The sequence below is a fragment of the Heterocephalus glaber genome, unplaced genomic scaffold (assembly GCF_053883595.1).
Source record: "Heterocephalus glaber isolate CG9 unplaced genomic scaffold, H.glaber_assembly_v1.0 deba00001765, whole genome shotgun sequence".
Taxonomy (NCBI): domain Eukaryota; kingdom Metazoa; phylum Chordata; class Mammalia; order Rodentia; family Bathyergidae; genus Heterocephalus; species Heterocephalus glaber.
In genome coordinates, this window is record NW_028258462.1 from 335810 (window position 1) to 341621 (window position 5812).

General features: G+C 40.5%; 1 pseudogene; it reads left to right on the top strand.

Annotated features, from left to right (window-relative positions):
• The first annotated feature begins 1405 nt into the window (after positions 1–1405).
• LOC101702450 (hypoxanthine-guanine phosphoribosyltransferase pseudogene) lies at positions 1406–2286 on the top strand (annotated as a pseudogene).
• The last annotated feature ends 3526 nt before the right edge of the window (positions 2287–5812 follow it).

A 5812-nucleotide genomic window follows, 5' to 3' on the forward strand; every position in this document is an offset into this window, starting at 1 on the left:
CAGCCCGGAACGGCCCAGTCATCTAGGAGTTCTCTTCCTTAAATGGACTGCTGTGAAAATAAAAACACCAAATCCAGCTATCTAGACTCACCATCGGGACACCAATCTCACATGGACCCTCAGTGCTACCCAAAAATCTGACTCTAGCCCCTAATAATTATGCATTCGCACAACCCGACACTACCTATCGCTCAAAGCTATAGCATCATTATTTTCTTCTCTAGTTACACAAGTATACTGTGTTCATTGATGAAAAATTAGCAAACACAGAAAAAGAAGGCCTTGCTTCTTATAATTTTGAGAAAACCAAGGCTTTAGGACAGAAGCTCCTGTCCCAACCTCAGAACACCTCAAAACTGGATTTCTCTGCTTTCCTTGCCGTGGCAATACGGGGACATCCAAACATTTAGCAAAGCCCAGCCCTTCTGTGCATGTGTCCCGGTCCCCATCTGCTTCCACAGGAATATCCCTCCTCTCATTATTTCTTCCTCCTATACCTGCAGTTTTCCACTGCTAAGGAATCAACATACCAGCCTACTCCAGACTCTCCCATCTAAAAACCAAGTAAATATTTAACAGCCTCCCTTCATCTCATCGCCCTTTCAGTCTTATGCCTTTCCCTTTCCTCCCAGCAAGAATATATAGGAGTAATGATCTATACAAGAGGGGAAGGCTTGAAACTGAACTGTCACCTTCTCCCAAAAGCACTTTCTGCATCCTGGTATCGGGTTCTTGGTGAGAAGCTGAATGAGCAAGTGTGACTGAGGTAGTATGACACGTGAGGGAAAGAGAAGGGAAAGGAGCTGGAAAACTCTGCCTACAAAGAGAAAGGGGAAGCTAGAAGGAAAAGTACTCTTGAAGGATGGAAATTGTGACCTAAAATACGAACATGTACTGAAGGAGACCAGCCCTTAATAGCAGGAGAGATTAAGGAGACAGGACAGAAGGAGACACCCCACAGAGTTAGGAAAGGCTTTAAAGAAAGCAGAAGGAACAAAACATCAAATAGGAAGGGAAGGTTGGCCTTGGGAGGAGGGGTATTTCTCCTATTTTACAGAGGGACAGACTAGGTGAAGATGAAGGGCATCTATAGGTATTGTTGCTAAAATCAAAGAGCAAACTTGGGGTGTGTGTGGTAGTAGTAGAGTCTTGTCTATTGTGGGTGTGAGATCCTCTAGCACTACTCCACAAAGGAAAAAAAAACAGAGGGAAAATAAGAAAAAGAAAGTCCTAACAGCGTAGGAGCTTTGGGAGCAAAGTTAGCCCGCCCACCCATTCCCATTCGCCACACAGCACCGATCCTAACCTCCCTTGATAGGTGACTCTTTACAATTTTCATGGAATATATAATTTAGATGTTAAGTTGTGCAGAACTATAAAGAATAAAGGAAAGGGACACGAAGCGCGAGGCGGCGCGAGTGTTAGAGCCTCCATCGGCTCTGGTAGCCTCCGCCGGCTTCCTTCTCCGCAGACGGCCACCAGCCCGCGCGCCAGCCGGCTCCCTTATGGCGGCTCGCAGCCCCAGCGTCGTGATTAGTGATGATGAACCAGGCTATGACCTGGATTCATTTTGTATTCCTAATCATTATGTTGAAGATTTGGAAAAGGTGTTTATCCCTCATGGATTAATTATGGACAGGACTGAAAGGCTTGCTCGAGACGTGATGAAGGAGATGGGAGGCCATCACATTGTAGCTCTCTGTGTTCTCAAGGGAGGCTATAAATTCTTTGCTGACCTGCTGGATTACATTAAAGCACTGAATAGAAATTGTGATAAATCCATTCCTATGACTGTAGATTTTATCAGACTCAAGAGCTACTGTAATGATCGGTCAACAGGGGACATAAAGGTCATTGGAGGAGATGGTCTCTCAACTTTAACTGGAAAGAATGTCTTGATTGTTGAGGATATAATTGGCACTGGCAAAACAATGCAAACATTGCTTTCCTTGGTCAAGCAGTATAATCCAAAGACGGTCAAGGTCGCAAGCTTGCTGGTGAAAAGGACCCCTCGAAGTGTTGGATATAGGCCAGATCTTGTTGGGTTTGAAATTCCAGACAAGTTTGTTGTTGGCTATGCCCTTGACTATAATGAACACTTCCGGGATTTGAATCATGTTTGTGTCATTAGTGAAACTGGAAAAGCCAAATACAAAGCCTAAAATGAGAGTTCAAGTTGTCAAGAAACATTGGGAGTCCTATTGCTATCGCCAGCAGAATTATCAGATGTTCTAGTTTTGTGACCATCTGCTTAGCAAAGCTTTTTCCATGAACCTTCTAAGAATTTTTATCTATTTTGTATTTTAGAAATGTCAGTTGCTGCCTTCCTGAACTTTTTATTTGCACTGTGAGCCTATAGACTATCAGTTCCCTTTCGGTGGATTGCTTAACTTGTGAATGGAAAAAAGCCTCACAAATTATACCACTATTAAATGAGAATATTGAAATTGTATCTGTAAGAAATGTTTAAAGAGAAAAATATTAGTTTTTAATTGGTATTTTAATTTTTGTATATTCAGGAAAGAACAGAGGTGATGAATATTGCTCATTATATCGCCATGTGCTTAGAAAAGTAAGAAGTCAGTTTTTTCACTGATGTCAGTGACAGCAGCTAAGAGGTTTTCAGTTGAAAAAAATGTGTTTCGGTAGTGTTGACTCTTTTTCCCACTAGTTCAAGATTATTTCCCATTCTTCTTTGTCAACAGTTTCTTTTAAATGCAAATAAACACATTTTAAAAAGTAAAAAAAAAAGTATAAAGGAAAGGTCCAAATTCTTTGTACAAATCCTACATAAAATGACACTAAAAGCTGACAAAAACAACATAAACAGAGACAACTACAGATGAATTTCATTTATGGAACTGCAATAATCAAATAGAAAGTAAGCAAATCCAGGAGGGTATTGCATGAATGGTAAGAACTCAGCACCCTCCTAGCATGTGTGAGTTCTTTGGTTTGATATCTGCCACCATGGGGATAAAAAAGAATTATACATGAGAATAAAATGGGGAACATCCCCACAATGTAAGAATGGTCCAATATTAGGAAAATATTTTGTCTTCTTTTTTTTGCACATGAACAACTCCAAAGGAAAAAGTGTAGAAGATCTTGAGAATGATGAAAACTGTTTGGAAAGTTCATCATCCTTAATTTTACAAAAGCCCTAGAAATGTAATAGAGAGAAAACTTCCTTACCAAAGCTAAAAGAATTCAAAGCATTGATCAAGTATCATACAACCCAATAAAATGGAAGCCACATAAGGGCTATAACCAATATTTCCTGTATTTCAAGATGCCCATCTTTTTACATTTTAACTTTCTGAAATCAAGAGGCCAGCCGTGATGGATGCATAATCTACATTTCCATTATTTAGCTACTGACGCCTTCAAAACAGTACATGTTGTTTAAAAGAGACACCCAACCTTGAGGGGCATAAATAATGCATTTTCTAGATGTTAAGGTGCCCATGGACCATATGAAATCGAGGGCTGGGCTGTAGCTCAGTGGTAGAGCATTTGCTGAGCACGCACAAGGCCTGGGGTTCCATCTTCAGCACCACAAAGAAATTCTCAGACCACACTACTTGTTATTCTGTATGTCAGAAATCAACTGCTTGGTTGATTTTAATGTTACAATGATGACCCATAGAAGAAGGAAAAGAATGTGCGCGTGCATGTGTTTGCATGCATTAATGCAATACTGGTAACAGGGAGTGGAGAAGTGCAAACTACAGTTTAGTTGTATTCCACATCTTTCATGATGCAAGGTCAAGAAATTCTGGCTCATATTGCTAAATTAAGAATAACTGTGAGAATATTATCCACATGATCCAGGTATTCAGGAGAAGAAGGCCTGCGTTCTCAAAGTGAGAGATACTTAGGCCATGGCAGCCAGGAACGCTGTGTGCCGTCTTCTGGAGTGAGAATGCCAGGGGGCCAGATCTCAGAAGGAATGTGCAAAATGTGTCACCTTAGGATGTGACTGCTCTGTGGGGTCCCGAGACGTAACAAAGAATGATAAATGCATTCAGGGCAGAAGCCAGCACCCTTTCTTTAATTAACTGGCAAGGCATGCTGTCTTTTGGACTCCTCCACCCGCAGCCCTACCACTTCGTCCCTTGGGCCCTAATGTCTGAGTACCTGCCTAACCATCATTCTTTGTTTTTTCTTTTTTTTTTGCATTTTATTAAACTCTTTTATTGGTACATTATAGGTATACAACACAATTACATTTCTCATTGGGAACTGTATCTTTACATAATGCATCTTGGTTCTTATTTTTTCCTCATTCCTAGCCCTCCCTTCACCCCCTCCACCCTTCCCTATTTACAAAGACTTTATTTCCATTTTTTCCATTTCTCATCATTTTTCCTTTCCCTTCTTTCCTTTCCCCTGCCCCTCCCACTATCCCTACCCCTTTGGACCTTTTCTTCCTAGTTTGCATTATTGATTATTCATTCTAATCATTGGTACATTTTAAGTATACAATATAATGACATTCATCTTTGGAAATTTGCACCTTTACATAGTCTCTCTTGGTTCTTATTTTTCACCCTTGCCTAGCCCTCCCTTCAACCCCTCCATTCCTTCCTATTTACAAAGATTTTGTTCCTGTTTTTCCATTTTCTCATATTAATCCCATTCCCTTCTATCCTTTCCCCTAGCCCTCCCACTTCCTTCCCCTTTGCCCCTTTTCTTCCTATTTCACATGACCTATTATATATTTTAGTCCTTATTTACACTTTCAGTTTCTCACACCAGAGAAACTATTTGGTATTTATACATGTGAGTCCTATTTATTTCACTTAAGAGTATGGCATCAATGTGCATCCACTTAGCTATAAATGTCTCTAATTTCTCATTTTTTATGGCTGAGTAGTACTCCATTTTATTAAAAAAACCCCACATTTTCTTTATCCAGTCTCCAGTTGATGGGCATTTGGGCTGTTTCCAAGTTTTAGCTATTACAAACTGTGCTGCTATGAACATGGGTGCACATATATCACTGTGGTATGATTCTTTTAATTCTTTGGGGAAGATCCCCAGCAGTGGAATAGCAGGGTCAAATGGGACTTCCAGTCCTAGTTCTTTGAGGTATCTCCATACTGATTTCCACAGTGGTTGCACCAGTCTACACTCCCACCAGCAGTGGAGCAGGGTTCCTCTTTCCCCACAGCCCCACCAGCATTTGTTATTGGTTGATTTCATGACAGCAGCTATTCTTTCTGGAGTGAAGTGGAATCTCAGCGTTGTTTTCATTTGCATCTCTCTAATGACCAGTGATGTTGAACATTTTTTCATGCATTTATTTGCTATTTCTACTTCTTTGTGTGAGAAATGTCTGTTCATTTCAGATGCCCATTTTCAGATTGGGTCTTTAAATTTGGGAGGTATGATCTTTTTAAGTTCTGTATAGATTCGAGATAGTCGACCTTTGTCTGAGGAAAAGCAGGTGAAAATTTTTTCCCACATTGTGGGTTGTCTCTTCACACTACTGGTGGTTTCTCTTGCTGTGCAGAAGCCTTTTAATAAGAAGAGAGTCCACTTGTTAATTGTGCTGGTTCACGGGCAACTGAGGTTTTGTTCATGAAATCTTTTCCTACAACGATGTCTGAAACATATTGACTTGTCCTTGCCATGATTTTTTCTTTTTGTTGGATTCTTCCCCTTTACATTTAATTTCTTGTCATGCCAGATGGGTTCATTCTGCTTTGCTTCCTGGGGTTGTGATCCTCAATATCTGTTCCTAGGATATTGTGTAAAATCCTCTGGAGTGCTGGTTTGATATTCACGAAGTTCCTGAGGTGCTCTT